Source organism: Calypte anna, chromosome 10, assembly GCF_003957555.1.
Source record: "Calypte anna isolate BGI_N300 chromosome 10, bCalAnn1_v1.p, whole genome shotgun sequence".
In the NCBI taxonomy this organism is placed as follows: Eukaryota; Metazoa; Chordata; class Aves; order Apodiformes; family Trochilidae; genus Calypte; species Calypte anna.
The window spans coordinates 9,269,911-9,286,951 of NC_044256.1; the positions used below are offsets into that span (position 1 = coordinate 9,269,911).

A 17,041-nucleotide genomic window follows, 5' to 3' on the forward strand; every position below is an offset into this window, starting at 1 on the left:
TGTTCTTTTCACAGGGTAAAAAAAAATATTCTCTGCTGTGATAAATGGTTCCTATTTTTTCTCTATAATGTGCTGTGATTTTTAATTTAATTACATTTTGTATACGCTTATTTAATCACTGCTTTAATTTATGACTATGTAGTTAAAAAAAAAAATTAATTGTATATAGTAGATTCAAAAATGGCCAAAGCTTTATGTTACAATCTTTTCATTCTTGATGCCGAGATGAACTGAAGGAAAGTGCTTCTCTTGACTGCAGGGTGTATCTTCAGCCTTGTCTTGGCATGCACTTCCACCCGTGTTACAAACACTGCCAGGTTATCCCCCCGGGCCTCCCCTCCCCACAACTTGTACATGCCAAAATGAGTGTTTCAACGTAGTACTTTTGTCACTTAGGAAGCAGAAAGGCATTATTAGTGTGTTTTTCCTTTAATTTATTTGTCTTTTTTCTAGAAAAGTTGCTTTGCGGGTGAGACCCGCACATCCAAAGAATTTTAAACTCATTTAATGTTTCAAAGCACTGGCATTTGTGAGAGACTTTGCTGACTTTTTGTTTTCCTTCCCCATTCGCACGGGTAGCGCCAGTAGCGGGCTTAAGCCTCGGGAGAAAATCTAGCTTGAATTTGGAAGCCTTGCTCACAGAAAGGCCTTTGCCAGCCCCCCAGTGACCCGCGGGGCTTCTCCTGCCCGGGACTCACCGGGAATGGGGCGGTTCCGGCCAGCCCGCCCGGCAGAGCACCCAGGGGCTGGAGCCTCCGCCGTGTCCCCTGCTCTCCAGCCAGGGCCGCAGGTGGGGCCGGGCGGGGATCCCAGGATGCGGGGTCTCGGGGGCTGAGCCGGGGGTCCCGGGGGCTGCGGGCACGTCCGGGCTCAGGGAGGGCGGCGGAGCCCCCGTGTCCCCCGGCTGCGGGGGAGCGGGGGGGTAGCGCCGGTGCAGCACCCCCTGGGGAGGGCTGGGGGGCTGGGGGGCGGGGGCGGCACCTACCCCGACCCCCAGCTCCAGGGAGGAAAGAGCAGTTTTGAGTTGAAAAGCAAAAAAAAAAAGGAGTAATGACAATGATAATTCTGCAAAGCTGATGGTGGCATCATGGCACAGAAAATAGGATGCCACTCACCTGTGTTTTATTTTGCGTAAAGAATAATTCTGTTTCAACTAAATGTTGTGTACTGACATGGTTTGTGATGGCTGTAAATATTTCCTTTCCCCGCACAGTAGCTGAGCTCCAGGTGTACCTTGTTTTCCTTTGGGGGGATAGCAGAGGGGTTGACGGAGGGACGGACAAGGGCAGGGTTTGAGCTTTTGGTCAGAAGTTACACTTTCTAGGTACATTTTTATACTTCAAGTATTGAAATGGGGCAATAAAAATGCTCTGAAATGCAGGATCATTAAATGGTCTGTTGGTACACATTGGCTAAATGTCTGCTTTTAATACATAAACTAATGCTGTGCAATGAGTTATGTTTCACGTAGAGGGAGGAGACAAAGCATCAGTTTACCAATCCAGCAGGAGCCATCGCACCCTGAACAGAACTGTGCTTAGGAAGATGTGGTTTCCTTCCTTGTGCCCGTAGTTTGATTTTTCATGCTCTGATCTGCATTTACTGCATCCTCACTGTGGAACCGCGTTAGTTTTGCAGTCTGAACGAACAACAGTGTTAAATGAAAATAAACTTTAAAGCATTGTCTTTTACTTGCTTTGGTAGTTGTCTTCATATCCCCCTGCCTACAGTCCAGTCCCAGCTGAGCCAGCACCTGGGCCCCCCCCGGCCCTCCCTGGCCCCACTCTGCCACCCCTCCCCTTCCCCTCCCCCTTAGCTCCATCCTCCGCTGCGCAAAGAGGGCTCCAGAGACAATCACAGGTCCCAGATCCATAGAGGATCTTTCAAGATCTTCTAAAATCTTCCAAGAGCAAGAGGGAGTTCTTCCAGAGCAATGAAACAAAACCAAAAAAAAAAAAAAAAAAAAAAAAAAAAAAAAAGGAAAACAAAGAAAAGATTTTGATAAAAGACAACTTTGCTGTCATTTTTAGTTTGCCCATTAGGAAGCAGTAGTAGTTTATGCGTTGCATCTGCATTTCAGACTAAGTGATTATTGTACCTAATTACAGTTGATTGCTAATATTTCCTCAATCTCTCTCTTAGTCAAGCGCTTCTTCTTCTGTATTTTTGTGTGTAGCGACGACAAGTGTAATGCACTAGGCATTTTTCTGGTTTGGTTATGAGTATCTCCTGTACTGCGTTAAGATTTCCTTAAGTTACTTTTTTTAAGCTTTGCTACTGTTCTCACTTTATGCCGTGCAATATCATCTGCTGTGTTTGCTAAGCAAAAAAGAAAAAAAAAAAAAAAAAAAAAGAGAAAAAGAAAAAAAAAAAGAAAAAAGCAAGTGATGATGTCATCATGCTTTTCAGTGTTACAATGTTTCAGCGTTTATGTAGTCACAAAAATGTAGTAAATAAAAGGTTGGATTTTCCAGCACTTTAAATTTAGATATTTCTTGTCTTCTTTTGTTTCTCCAAGTGCAGCCACAAGGCTGAACCCCCCGGGTTAGCAATCGCTCTCCCATGGGATGAGACAGGCAGTGTTTAACTGTGGCATGGGAGGGACTCCACGGGGGGACACAAAATGGCAACTGGGGCTTCATGGTGGTGGCCTTTGTCCTCCCATCTGTGCTGAGGTCTGCAGCCCCCGGATTCCAGCAGACAGCCCTGCACTCACCCACAGCCCCCCCAGGCTCCCCACCCCAGCTCCCACCACGGTGCCCATCAGGGTGGGTGGGCTGTAGGGGAGGTGAGTGCTGAGAGTCTGAATGGTGAGTGCGGTTCATAGCAGATGCATTTCTCTAATTGAGGGAAAAAACATTAAGAAAATAAGTGAAGCAAATAATCTTGGTTTCCTTTATATTGTCTGAGGGTATGGATGTCACCAAACTAATTCACAGAGGTGTTTCCTTTGTGTGATGGAGTCCACCTCAGGCCCACAGGATCAATATTTAATTGTTTAAAGGGATATTGTATTCCTTTCCTGTCACTGTTGTTAATGCCTCTGTGCTCTGTAATCCCACGGGGTCTTTTCCTGGGGATCTGATCAGAGAGATTACCCATCACTCGGGAGTGGTGGGAGGAGAGTCCGCAGCCGTAAAAGATTCAGCAATGCATTGAACCATTTTCTCTCTATCTCCTAATGAAGTGATGAAGCGTGTGCCACAAAATTTAACAGGGTTTTGTGGCAAATCGGGTTGCACTGCTGAGAAGAGGATTAAACCTTCATCTTTGTCCCATAAATCACAGCATCAGCTACACTTATTCTGATGGATGGTCTGGACTCTACTGACAATATTTTATTTTTGGAAGCTCCTGCAGCCTGTGTCCTGATGTGCAATTTCTTTCTGCTGCCAAGCCCAGAGAAGCACGGAGCACATCGGTTGGGGGGGCTTCCCTTGGGCTTTGTATCCTGAGACTGTGCCAGAAACCAGAGCAGAAACAGCAGCCCGTGGCCAGGGCAAGCGCAAAGGCAAAGGGGCAAAAGGGAGATGGGGTGCCAGAAACACCCTCTGTCCCCAGAAGGGGAACCCGTGGGGTTTGCCCTCTGCAGCATCGTGCTGGCCAGACCTGGTGTAACTCAGTGCTCCCTCGGGTACAGCAGCTTTGGAGAATGGTGCTGGCTGGGGGGCTTCAGCACACCCTGTTTGTGTGGAGTACCCTCAGGAGAAGATAAATACACACACCTCTAGAACAAAACATTTTTATTTGTTTATTTATTTATAAATTATCTGGAGATGTGGCAGGTGTTGAGCCTGAGAGCCTGCACAGCTCCCCAGGTATCCATTCATTCCGGGGCTTTGCTGAGCTCTGCTGGGCGCATCTCGGGGGCCCCAGGGAAGCCAGCTGAGCTTAGCACAGGGATGCAACACCCGGACACCCCGAGGAGCCCCACTGACTTCGCTTGCCGAGCACGGACAAGCTGAGGAACCGGGACGGAGAGCAGGGAGGTGCAAAGCAGCTCCCGCACAGGGGGAGCCGTTGCTCCTCCTTCAGTCCCTGCCGGGGACAAGGACATCGGCAGTGCTCGGGAGCTGCCTTCACCCACCCCCTGTGGCTTGAGGCCGCTCTGGGTGGGCGCAGGGGCAGGAGAGGCATCAGGAGCGATGCAGCAGCTGCAGTTCATTTGCATGTGATTTAACCGGGGCGATAAAACCTGCCCGCCCTGGGCACCCTCCAGCACCGCAGGAGCTGTGCCTGGTAAGGGGGTCGGGACTGCTGGGGCTGAGGGGGTCGGCTGCCGGCTTCCTCCTGATCCGGTGGAAGATCTTCAGGGCTTTGTGTTTGTCTGCGCGGGGCTGTGGTGGCTCAGGAGCCCTATGCGGGGCAGGGACCCACAGCAGAGCGGGAATGAGGTGGTGGGTGTGCTGGGACAAAACCTGAGCTATTTTCTACTCTTTAGGGCACCATCAGCTCTGCTGGGGACAGAGGAGGCTGCCCAGGGCCCGTCCCCTCTGCTGGGAATGCCAGTTCTCCCTGGGAGGCACTGGATGCTGATATGGGGGGGGGGGGAGGGGGCAGCGTGGAACACGCCCATCGGGAGCCAGAGTGCTGGGAGCTGTGCACAGGAAAAAGCCCTCCGTAAAAAACCGCTCTATTCATCGAGCAAAATCATTTCCTGCCCACGGGAGGTGCCCAGAATTTGATCCTTGGTTATGCTTTTGGTACTAATTATCCCTTAGATGACTGGGAGGGAAAACTATTCCTGTTCTCAGCTTCATTAGAGTGAGCTACTGCAATGCCCCATATAAACATTCCACACGAGGGAAATCCACGCGAGTGTCTGCTAACACGGAAGCCACACAAAGGTCAGGATGTCAGCAGGTAATGGTTGGCAGCAGGAGGAGTGCTGAGGAGCCCTGGTGCCGTGGGTTCTGCCTTGGGCATGCAGTGTTCTACCCCTCAGTCCCACAGAGGGACCTTTGGTCTGACCGAGGGGGGCCACTCTCTTCTTCTGGGATGGTTATGAACAAAAGAAAGCCAAAACCTTGGCAGCTGTGCCCCCAGAGCAATGCTGCTTAGCTAAGGTGTGAGCTGATCTTGCACAGGGTGGCAGGGCTGCTTCTATGGTACATGGAAAAGGGTTAAGCCCTTCTGCTGGTAACAGTGAAAAGGCTCTTGGATGTTTAAAAGCAGGGTGTGTGAGACCCCTGACCTGCAGAGGTGAGAGCCCTGCAAGAGGCTGCCAGCAGGCAGGGTCCTGGAGCTTCTTCCCTTGCCCCATGTGCCACCCGGGCAGACTTGGCTACAGAAATAACATTCATTGCAAATATCTCCAGTGATGCAGGGACAAGGCTAGTGAATTACTCAAATTACTTGAATCTCCCCAGTGGTGCACGGAGATTCAATCTTGGCATGGCATTAAATCAAGCCAGTGACATAGATCAAAGGATACTGCTTTAATCACCTTGTTAGGCTACAGACATCATTAGTTACTCATTATGATGTGTTGATACCAGCATTCTCCATAACACAGTTATGTACACTTGCTATCAGACATTTTTCTCATCAAATAGGATGTCAATACTTTAACATCTTAATGAGTTACAGTCAATATCCATTGCAATAAAGCTCGTGGTTTCTCATGATTTCATCTACCCTTAGGGTTTTGATTAAAATGGCTGCTTTTTCCAGGTAATTGATTGAGGAATTATGGAAATTCCGCATAGGAACAAGCACATGCTTCTGTGCAGGCTCAAAAAAACTTAGATTGTCTCAAAGTTCTTTAGAGACAACAAGGGAGTTTACTATTTTAATATAGATTTTGTATGCTGTTGCTTAATTGTTCTTTCCCAATTACTTGTCAAATAGTTTTAGTATCAAATAAAGTAATTAAAATATCCAAGAGTGTATTGGGAAAATGTTACAAGCAAACCACTGGTTTGCAGAGGTCTAAGAATGAGAACAAGAGATGCTGTCAGGTGAGCCCTAGGTCAGATGGACATGCAGAATAATAAGGTTTGCTGATTTCCTTCATTGTCAAAATATAAAATAATTTGCAGGAATGTGAAAGCAGCCAGAACAAGCTGTAGTATTATTTCAAGCTCAGGTTTATCAAGCATAAGTCTGCAGAAGGCCTCAGTTTTCCAAACTAGGGGTAAAGCAGGTATCTATTTAGGCAAAGCAGATTTTTTGCTGAATGAACTGTGAAGGAATTTGCCAGTGTACTGGGAAGGAGATACCTTGAAGGCTCCCCAGCTCACTGGTCACCTTTTATTTTTCCTCTGAGAGAAATGTCTGCATATCACCAGAAGACAGAAATGAAATATTAAAAGGAAGATGAAGTAGCAGCCAGCTAGCAGACCTGACTTGTTGGCCCATGTCTGTTTCCTCTCCAGATGGGCAAGACCAGAGATTGGGTAGGGCTGTGCACAAAAGTGAGTTTTGCTTCATGCAGCTATTAAGGTGAGTCCTCCCTGTCTGGTCCATGCTGTGTTGGTCCCCACTGCAGTTTGGAATAAGCTCTTGGTGAAGCTGCAAGGCTGGGCTTCTGTTTCCTGTGCTTCCATTCCCAGGCTGTCTGCAGCCATGCTTGCTGTCTAGGCTGTATTCACAATATTTCCCCTGCTAAGAATGGGAGAAAAATAAAATCTGCCTTTCTCTCGGTGCTGTGACAGCATTGTGGAGGGAGCACTCGCTGTATGCTTGATGTGCACTCACTCCTGCTCACCTCTGCTAGGTACTGACCAACTCTTTTTCCAAGCTCAGAGCTCTGACCTCTTAGATTTCCCTAGTTGCAGTCTCTTCACCATTTTGTCCTAGATGGACTGAATCTCTGATTATTCATGGGAAGTACAGATTCAAAGACCTTAGTTACAGCATACTTACTCGTAAGCATCCTGCCTTGTGCAGTATCTTGTGTCAGTGCAGCTGCACTGCTCCTGGCTCAGGGCCTTTAACACTGTCTGGTAGCAGCTGCACCTTTGTCACTGCATTCTCTAGATAAATCCATGGGGCTTACCTCAAATATATTTTTATTCCTTCCAATTCTCATGTAGCCAGTGCTGTTTCTGCAGCGTGCTTTTCAATTTCCTCTGCAGCCAGGATGCCCTTGGATTTACCTCTTCTTTCAACCTGCAGCCACAGAGGAGAATGCAGGCTCAGCCCCAGGAGTTCTGTCCCTAATGGGGAGGATGGAGGTGCCTGTGGTATTTATCAAGGACCTTTGGCTTGCCACAAGTTGCTGGCTCACTCCTCCTCTCCTTTGGCCACCATGATCCATGTGGCTTTGGGGGCTTTTCTGTGCTGGACTCACAGTGTGCAGCCACCTCAGCAGCTCTGAATTCTGAAGTGAGCTACATGGGATGAACAGCAATGCCAGCCCACTGTGCTGTGTACTAGGAGACACTGCAAGGTGTCAAGAGAAAGGAGGGGAAAGGACCAGATCCTCAAATCCTGAGACCCATTGCTGGGCTTCTCCAGTACACATGGTGCCTCCTGGCCTCATTGGGGGATGCAGAGCTCAAAATCTTCTGAAGAAAGGCTCCCCAAATGGTGTAAAGTGAAGGGCTCCAACCAAACAAGCAAGGATGAGCCTCAACTAGTGGCAAAACCATCCTCTTTTATCATCATCCCCTGAGCTCTCACCTTCTCTTCCCAATCCTCTGCTCTTCCCCCAGCAGCAGCCAAGGTGGGCAAGAGCCAAACTCTTCCTGCAGCCCAGAGGGATCCTTCTGCTGCCCCAATGGTCTCTGCACCTCAACCCCTGGGGGCAAGCCCTAGCTCCACACAGGTCTTCATTTGCCTGTGCTCTGACCTCTCTCCCTCATAAAACGTGAGTATATCACTAAAATACAAGTGGCTTCAGTAACTCCCTTTTAAACAAATCTCTGATGTTTGACGCTTTTCCTAATGACAGACTGCGGGCTGCAGTTTGGCGCTCTAAGGCCACATTTAAGTTGCCTTTTATTTTAAAAACCTCTTTTATACAGGAAAAGAGAACAGAGGTTTCCTGGATCTAATTTAAATCCTGGATTAGACATTTCTGTATTCTTTATGGTACCAAAGGACAGTGTGGTGGTTAGATTCACAGGAATAAGAGAAAATTTGTCATATTCTTAGCAGTCACTGAAAATAGAAAATGAGCTGTTGTGATTCATGTTGGAAAACCCCTGCATTTCCACTGCTGAGCTCAGCAGCCTGGAAAGAACAAACTCCAGGCAGTGCCAGGAGAGGGCAGGCACCCCAGAGTGCACATGGTCACCCAAACCCCTCCTAGGAGGTCTGGGGGTGTTTGGGGGACCCCTCACAGACCTGTTCCATTCTGCCCAGCACACACCCAGGCTTAGGGCCCACGTGCTCCTGCTAAGGAGTGGATATTTAAAGCTGTTCTGCAGAACAGGTTGTCTCCACAAAACTGCATGTGGGGGTTAGTAGGATGCTGAAAAGTTTATGGAATCAACGCCCCAAACCCAGGTTCATCCCTGGATTACCACAACTTGGGGAGCTCCTAAGGAAAACACCCCTGAGAGTCAGGCTCCCTCTGCCTGAAGAACAAACAGTTCCTGTGGCTCTGTCCCCTTGTCCCCAGAGGATTACACACTGTGGTAAGGCAGTTACCAGGAGGACTGATTTATCCAGTTACCCAACTTGTCCAGATCACCAGAGTCCCAAAGTGAGTAAACAAGATAAGAAATCTGCTTAGGAAATTTTTCTGGATGAAAGCCCAAGGGAAAAATGTGGCTGAAAGTGCTGCTTTATATGAGAAGGTAAAAGCCACTGGTTTTCCTTTCTGTGCAGTCCTTGCCCCCTTCACAAAGGATGAAGGGGGTTGGGGGGGACTTTGCATATTTATTTCAAATAGGAACATGCAGATGAGACGGTGCAGATAACAGTGGAGATGGAGACAGCAGAGGCAGCAAAGGGAAAGCAGAAACATTTAGAGTATGAGGAGAAGTGAGGCTGCCTGGGGCCTGATTCACACTGGAGTTGGGCAGAACAACTGCAGAAGGTCTCTACACCCAAGAGGGAGCTCCCATGGGCTTTGCTGGATCAGGCCCTTGGCACATGGGGAAGGATGGGTTCCTGTCTCCCCCCTGCCATCCCTGTGCAGCCAGGCTGGAGGTGATCAAGCTTGAAGCCATTTCTCAGTAAAGGAAATAAGTGTGCTGGGGGTGCTGGGAGAGGGGGGAGCTTGAAGGCAGCTACACGGCTGCACCAGGAGTCTCCAAACAGAAAAGGTTTCTGTGCTTGGGGATGCTGAGGGTGATGACAGCCCAGCTGCTGTCCTGCAGGCAGAAGCTGTCCCCCTGTCCCAGGAGCAGGTCCATCCACCAGCAGCAGGCAGTGATTCAGCAGGGGAAGGTGCAAGGGATGGGCTGTAACCACAGCCCCAGCTCTGCCAGCAAGCTAGGAAAGGTGGCTGGATGTGGATCAGATGTTCCAGCAGGCTTGGTGTCATCCAAACTCCTCTGATTCAGGTATGGAACCTTTTGCAATGAGTTTACATCTCTAACAATGAGCATATATTTCATTACTTCTAGGGTTCTTAGAGACTTTAAAGTACAAGCCTGTCTGAAGAGTGATCCTATGATGTGCCCCAAGCCCTGGCCTGTTCCCAGACCTGTTTTGTTCCCTGGAATTCCTGTTCAGATGTTGACAGGAACAGCATGCCTTCAGATTTATGTGAGTGTCTGCTCTCGGTTTTACCAGAAGTCTCACAAAACCCAGCTTCCCCCAAAGCTTCATTTGCTCCAAGCACAGAAGTAAGAATTGTAACTTTCACTTAGCAGGATGCTTTGAGCTGTGGTGTTTATTGTGCAAATCAGAAAAAAGGTCATGATGGTAATCCTTAGGAGCCTTAGAACCAGGCTGCACATAAGACATGTAAAATTTCATTGAAATTCAGTCCTGTGAGTTTTGAGGGTTACGTCATGATATTAATATTTGGGATTAGTTTATCCCAATATTTTATTAATCCAAATATCCCAATAATCCCAATATTTTATCCCAATAGTTTATTAATATTTGGGATTAGTTTTACCAGGTCTATGGGGGGGTTGCCTGCACCTCTGGAGGGGGAAGTTAGAGGTCAGTGCAAGGCTGACTGCAAGCATCCAGGAATTAGATTTTCTCTAATAGGCTTTGCATCAGCTGGGCGTTGGTGGCTCTTTCAGCTCCACTCACTTCTAAAGGAGGCCTACCTAGAGCAATTAACCCACAAGAACTGTCATTCACAACTGACAGAAATTATATGCTTGTTATCTTTTTAATTAGAGTATATATAATGTTAGTAATGACGTATTATCTATATATTAATTTCAAAGGGTTGTTTCAATGTCAGATGTATTTACACAGGGTCATCAGTATGAGGATATGTGTTAAAAACATTTAAAATCCCTGAAGAGTTACACAGCTCGGCTTTTTCAAAGCACTTGACCTTGTAAGTGCTTTAGAGTGCTCCTTTCTTATGTTTCACTTATTTTTTCACATTGCGCCTCACTTGGCAAACACTAAATTGCAGGAAGTTCTGTGCAATAAGGGGCAGAAACAAGTTCCCTTTATTTGGCTCTTGGTACTGTCACTGCTGTGATGAGGAAGAGAGTGACAGCATCTGAGATGCTGGAGGGGACCTTCAGAATTGACCAAGGGATGGGCTTCTTCAGCTCAGGAACGTGTGCTCCTGTGTTCCTCTGCTGGGATCCTTGTCACATTTGGTCCCTTTTTCTTGAGCCTGGTACTCTTTTGGGAGCCCAGGGGTTTTGTTAGCTGTGACCTCACCACATCTTACAAGGAAAATGCTGTCTCTGGTCCAGTTCTGTAAAGATTTTAGCCCAGAAGCACTGTGGTGTTAGGTACAGAGCAGGTGTATGGCTCCTTGGAGGGATGCCACGAGCCCTTCAGCTGAGTACCAGCCCTAACGAAAACCTAAGCTTATGTTTGAACCTTCAGCAGTCAAACTGGAGATAGAATGTGTGATAAGAGGTAAGCCAGGAAGACCTGGGAAAAACAGGATGGAAGAGAGACACCAAAAGCAGGACTGAGACACGATGGCTGCCTCTGAGCTGTGATAGGAAGTCAGGTCAGGTCTGTGATCAGATCTAAACAGAGCCAAGCAGTGTTCACAGCCCTGCTGCTGCATGGGCTTTTAACCAGAAACAGACACCTGAATCATCAGAAATGTTCACTGACTAGAAATGCCACGGTTTATCCAAATGTTGGAGAGTTTCAGATCAATGTGCACAGCCCAGCACTCTGAACACCAAACCATGGCCAAAGATAAACTGAGTTTCTCTATCACAGCACGAGAGCAGCAGCAGAATCACAGGGTCAGGTTTGCTGCTGCCCAGGCTTGGACATCACCTCCAGGACTCATCCAGGCTCAGGTGACAACACATCACAGAGGTGAGACTTAAATGTGATCTTTTTTTTAGGGAAAACAGCAGATTAAAAATAAATTCATGTTATTAAAGGGTGAGTGATGGGGAACCTGGGGTGTTTCCCCAGCTGCAAAATAAATTGGCAGCATGGCTGTAGCATCTTTCTTAGGCACTATTCCAGCAAAACACTTGAGTATGGGCTTAATTAAATCATGTGAGAAGTTTAAAGGGCTTGAAAGCATGCAGCTAAATGCTTTGCTGGGGACTTTTAATATTAATGCCTCAGTTTCCCTTCTTCAACTTGGAGAAAGAAATATTTACTTCCCATACAGAGTGCTGACAAGCTTAATTCAATCTTGTAAAGTGCCTTGTGGGCCTTAGGGAAAAGGTGCTATAAAAACCAGAATATTATTCTACATTCCCTGGCAAGACAGCACTTAGCTTTATGTTATCCTGCTGGTGATACATCTCCCTCTGGCTGACAGCAGGAGCAATTAATGTACATAAACCAAAAGAGGCTGTTCAGAAGGCTTGTGCTCCATGTAATCTGCAGACACCTGATGACAAATCCAAGTCTGAAAAGATGGAAAAGCCAGTGGTTTTAAGAGGTTTTACTGCAAAAATATATATGCACATGACTTCAGAGCAGCAATGGGAAAGGGCTGTTTATCCAGTAACGTATTTTTTCTTATTTTTCTTTTTTTTAAATAGCCTTAACTATTTTTTCCCAGTTTTTCTGTTCTTTTATAAGTTAGGAAAGTGTACTCCAACATTGTTCTCCTATTTCAGATTTTCTTAATTTCTTTGAAAAGGATCTGGAACCAACCTCAGAGCCAGCTGGAGTTATGTGAAGTCAAGGGAACCACAGCCAAGGAGGGGCCTGTGAGGGAAGCCAGAATGGGAGAGGTTAGGGCAGAGTTTATTTTTGGAAAATCCAGATTATAATTTAGAACAACCCTCTAATTGTGATTCTGCATTTATACATGTTGAAAATACTGTTCAGGACAGAGCATCAGACACACATTTTCCCTAAGGTTCACTGGCATCAGTACAGCTAAAACAGATATTTTAGATATTTTTAAACAGTCTTTTCATGCATTGGCATATAAGCAAACTGTAATGCCTGCTCCTTTGCCAAAAGTGAGTGAATAAGTGTTGCTTCAAACCACTGCCTCAGATAAAAACCAAATGATTGTGAGTATGAAGCTTTTCACTGGCAGTTGCTGTGAATCCTCATTTCCTGCCTGTTTCTTAACACTATATTCTGATCAAACTTCATGTTTTTTTCCTAGTTTCTTCTTTCAATGACAGATGATACTCAGACTACCATATAATAATCATAGCTACTCCTTTGGCATTTGTAATGTTTTCTGAATAATTCATTTATAATATTCATAGGAAGAAAATGAGTTTTAACAGATTTCCTGGGTGTCTAACCAAATAATAAGAGCAAGTAATGGATGAGTAATTTTAATTTATTATTTTTTTAAAGCATGAACATTGGTGACTTTCTTCTCTGTTTTCGCATGTATTTCTGTGCTGCCTTTCCAGGGTACAACCTCCTTATGGAAATATTTCCTCTTCTGTGCCTCCTGCCTGAGGCAAACAATGGAGCCTCATCACCCAACAGGCACCCTACGTGCCATGAAAAATAAATAATTGAACCCCAACTCTTTCTGCAGGTAAATACTTCCTTTCTCACTCGTGTGTCCAGAGCAGCCAATGTTCCATGCCTGGCAGACGTCTCCCCTGGAGGTTCAGTGATGTGCTAGGAGTCCCTTCCACTTGCTCAGGCTGCTGGGTTGGAGTCAAGGTAAAAGAATTTTACAGCCAAACTACACATTCATCATCCTCATGGACCCCTTTAGAGCTCTGTGTGCTAGGCAGGGGTTCATTTCTACTCCATCCGTATTTTTTCTCTAGCTGTTTTTTCTCAGCTAAGCTTGGTTCAATTACAGCTGGTACATGGCCTGGGAACTTCACACAAATACTGCAGAAAGATGAAATCAGCATTCATGGAAAGAAGAAATGCAGATCTGCCTACCTGGGATTCTTTGTTTCCACAGTTTTGAGCTCTGTGCTGGCAATGCTCTGACCAGCTGAAGGTAAGAAGTGCACTCGGGGGGCAGTGAGGAGCACCTCTGTCTGATCAGAGCTGATCAGTCTTGCTCTGCTGTTCACATTTAGCAGTTTATTTTCATCCCTAATTAAGTGTGGTTTCTTCTTTTTCCTTCAGCTCTGGTTTGCCCCCTTTTTCTCCTTATAACTGTACTACTGAAAATATATATCCCCTTACCCAAGAGAAGTGGATACAGTCTTTGACATGAACTGTACACTGTGGCAGCTCAAGTTCTTTCTTTTAAACAAATTCCAGGCTGCAGATTTCTAGACATTATGTATACAAAGAACTGACCAACACCCACGGTACTCTTGGTGTTTAAGTAATGATGCAAAAAAAAAAAAGGGCAACACTTCAATTTGGAAGCCATTTCTAAATCACTCCATTTAAAACTTCTGATGAAAGTTGTTTGAGGGGCAGGGTAAGGCAATTAGATTGTGTGGCTCTGACTTGTGTAACAAGTGCAGGCTTAATCCCTGCTAATGCTGTACCAGCATTGTTGAGCTGGTGTTATACAACCACCTGGAACTGCTGCCAGGTAAAGCTCTTGGGCACCTATGGTGCAGCTGGAGGAGACCGTCACCAGAGGGGGAAGTCCCCTGGTGTGAACAAGAGCCTGTGTTCCTGGGCAGTGCTCGAAATCTGCAGAGGGAAATGGAAATCAGAGCAGCCAGGCAGCAGTCAGTGGGTGGGTGCTGGTGCTGGTGGTGTCTGGGGGGTGTTCCCAGTGCCTGAGCTGCTGCAGTGCCTGTGTGACCCTGCTCACGGTGTGCGACTGAAGGTGCTTTTAGCTTCCACTGCAACCAGGACCTGAATTTCAGGTCTTTAAACATAAAGGATGTGAACCCAGGAGGCTGATAACAAAGCAGCAATGAAGATTCAGTGCTACAGTGACCAGAGCCATGCAGGAAGCAGAGAAAAGCAACCTCACCCAGTTTGTGTCTTCCCAAGTTGATGCTGTGCTGGGGCATCTGGAAGGAGATTGCTGTAAGTTAGAGCAGCCTTAAAGATGCTGCAGCCTGTGGCAGCCTCCTCAAATAGTCCAGAGTCCAAGAGCTCTGTAAATGTATCCACTTCCCACCTCCCTCACTCAGCCAATCCCTTTCAATATATTTATTTATTTATCATTTATTTGATACGATGCTGCTTTCATTTGCCAAGCAAAAATCCAAAAGTATGAAATGTGCAATTGGCCTGGTGAATCAAAGCTGAGAAATGGTTTTAAACAGGACACACGTTTGTTGCTGGCCCTTTATTGCTGATAGCTGATGACACTTTGCTGCTGGCTCCAGAGAGTGGAAAAAGTTGTCTCAATGACAGCAAAGAGGGACAAAACCCTCCCCTTCCTTAAAACTGGATCAAGGAAACGGACTTGTAGCATGATGGGTTGTGACCCAGTCCCTGTTTTTGAAACGTGATCTGTGTGTGCAAATCCCTCATAGATCAGATGCCAAAACTGCAGCTCTTCTTTGACATTTCAGTTGAGAAGGAGAGCAAACATGCCCTGTACTCATCTCCTTTTTTTTAAGCAAAAAACAATTAACTTTGAAACAAGGGCTTTGATAGCTATCTCTCTGACGTCAGCTTTACATTGATGTAATTCTATAGACTGATGGAATCGTTGCTGATTTGCACTGCTGTAAGCAGGGGAACAAACAGGCTCTGTGTTCTCCAGGCAATGAAGCTGCTTATGTTTTGTGCAAAGAAAGAAACTCAGTTAAACAACTTTAAAAGGAAAATAAATTAACCAAGAAATCCAGAAGGAGCCAAAAGCAATATAAGCACAGATACAGCTACAATGTTTTAACTGTATCATTTGTTTTAAGAAACTACCTAGCCCAGTAACATAAAGATTGACTTTGCTATAAATATGTACAGAGATCTTTTAATTTTCAACTTTTAATTGATGTCCAAAGGTGAGCAATTCAATAACTTACTGCAATTTTGTTTGGTTTTGGTGTACATGCTGTACTTTATTGCCATCAAGATCCTTGAATGAATGTTAAATAATGTTATACAGTGTGAGAATAAATCAACCATGAGGCTTAAAATTAGTTGATCTAGTGTGAAAGTAGCAAAGAAAGCACTACCCAATATAGCCCGAGCTGAAATCCTAGCTTCTTCTGTATGAAGGGGAGTTGACCTTTGTATATAGGCCAAGGATTTCACCATTGATGACATTTGCCAGGCATAGATACTTTTTTTTTTTTTTCATCAGCAAGGTACAATCAGACCTTTCAGTATTCAGCTTTTAAGGCTCTTATTTTTTTGGTTGTAGTTGCTATTATGCTCTCAGTTTCCAGAAGATGTCCTGAAAAAAAAAAAAAAATTGTTTTTGTTTAGGTACAGCAAACCTTACAAACACTGTGCTTGGGGTGAGATGTGTTGGTCTGGTCTTTATTTGGGGAATAGAGGCCCATGACTAATACAACCAACACTGTCAACAAGTGAGGTGAGCCACAGTGTTCTTCACTATGGACTATACAATTACAGGACAGTAGCTAATGAGTGGAATTTTAGGGCATATTTTTTTCTTAAAATAAAAAAGTAAACACACCAGCAAACAAGCAAAAACCCAAAACAAAACCCAGAGAAACCTGAATCTGGGTAATTCAATATATTTCTGTATTGAAAAGTCATCCTCAATGACTGTGCAGCCCTTTCTGTTCAGAGCAATTTTCATTCAGTCTTTACTATTAACATGTAGTTTGTGCCACTAAATGGCCATGAATATATTAGAAGGGCTCTGGCTAGTAACTATGCAACTAAACTTATTAGAACAAGGCCATGGCAGTTTTGCAATAGCTCTGGCATTTATCTAATAAGCCCCAAGTCACTGACTACTTTAGTAAATGATAGGCAACTTCTCCTGTAAACCATGCATGTGGTTACTTTAAATATTGCCCTGTATTTACACCCTGCTATTTTCCCGCCCTGCTCTCTCTTAAGTTTAGTAGGAGTTGTGGTATTAATTTAGCTTGGCTTGGAACCATAGGCTGGACTTGTTGTTCCAGCAAGGTAATCACTTCTTTACATAAACAAATTATCCATTTCATTTATAGTGCCTGTGGAAAGTTACCTGTAATTTCCATACACTCAGCAGCACAGCTGTAGTAATTCTTTAATTTGTTGTGAACATGCTCCTTGTGTTGGTTTTCTCTGAGGTGCAGCATCTGTGCTCGCAGGCTGAGATGGACCCAGGGTGGCCCTGTGGCTGCTGGACTCTTCTGTGACACGGGGACTGATGCTACAGAGGATGAGCACTGGCTGAAGCTGGCAAGCCCAAAGGCCTGTCTGACAGAGGCTGAGTGAGATGGCAAATCTGCAGAGAGCTCTGCAGAAAAACTTGGGAGAAGTTGTGGTGCAAGCTCCAGGTGAGCAGCAAAGTGGAGTTAAGTGAGGGTAAAGTCTGTGAACGTGAGTCCTGCCTTGGAGGAGAGAGCTGCTCGAGCCAGGTCAGGCTGTCTGGGATGGGCACAGTGCTCAACCATGACCCAGCTCCTGTGGCAGTGGAGGGAAAGTAAACAGGGCTGGTCGAGGCACCACAAGTTGATATTCATGAGCT

The 17,041-nt window shown here is 45.8% G+C and overlaps 1 long non-coding RNA gene across 1 annotated transcript; it reads left to right on the forward strand.

The window, feature by feature from the left end:
• Positions 1-7,702: 7,702 nt before the first annotated feature.
• Positions 7,703-12,981, forward strand: LOC115598886. Its single transcript, XR_003987995.1, has 4 exons — positions 7,703-7,813; positions 9,522-9,663; positions 11,281-11,382; positions 12,909-12,981. It is a non-coding gene; the product is annotated as an uncharacterized LOC115598886 (long non-coding RNA).
• The last annotated feature ends 4,060 nt before the right edge of the window (positions 12,982-17,041 follow it).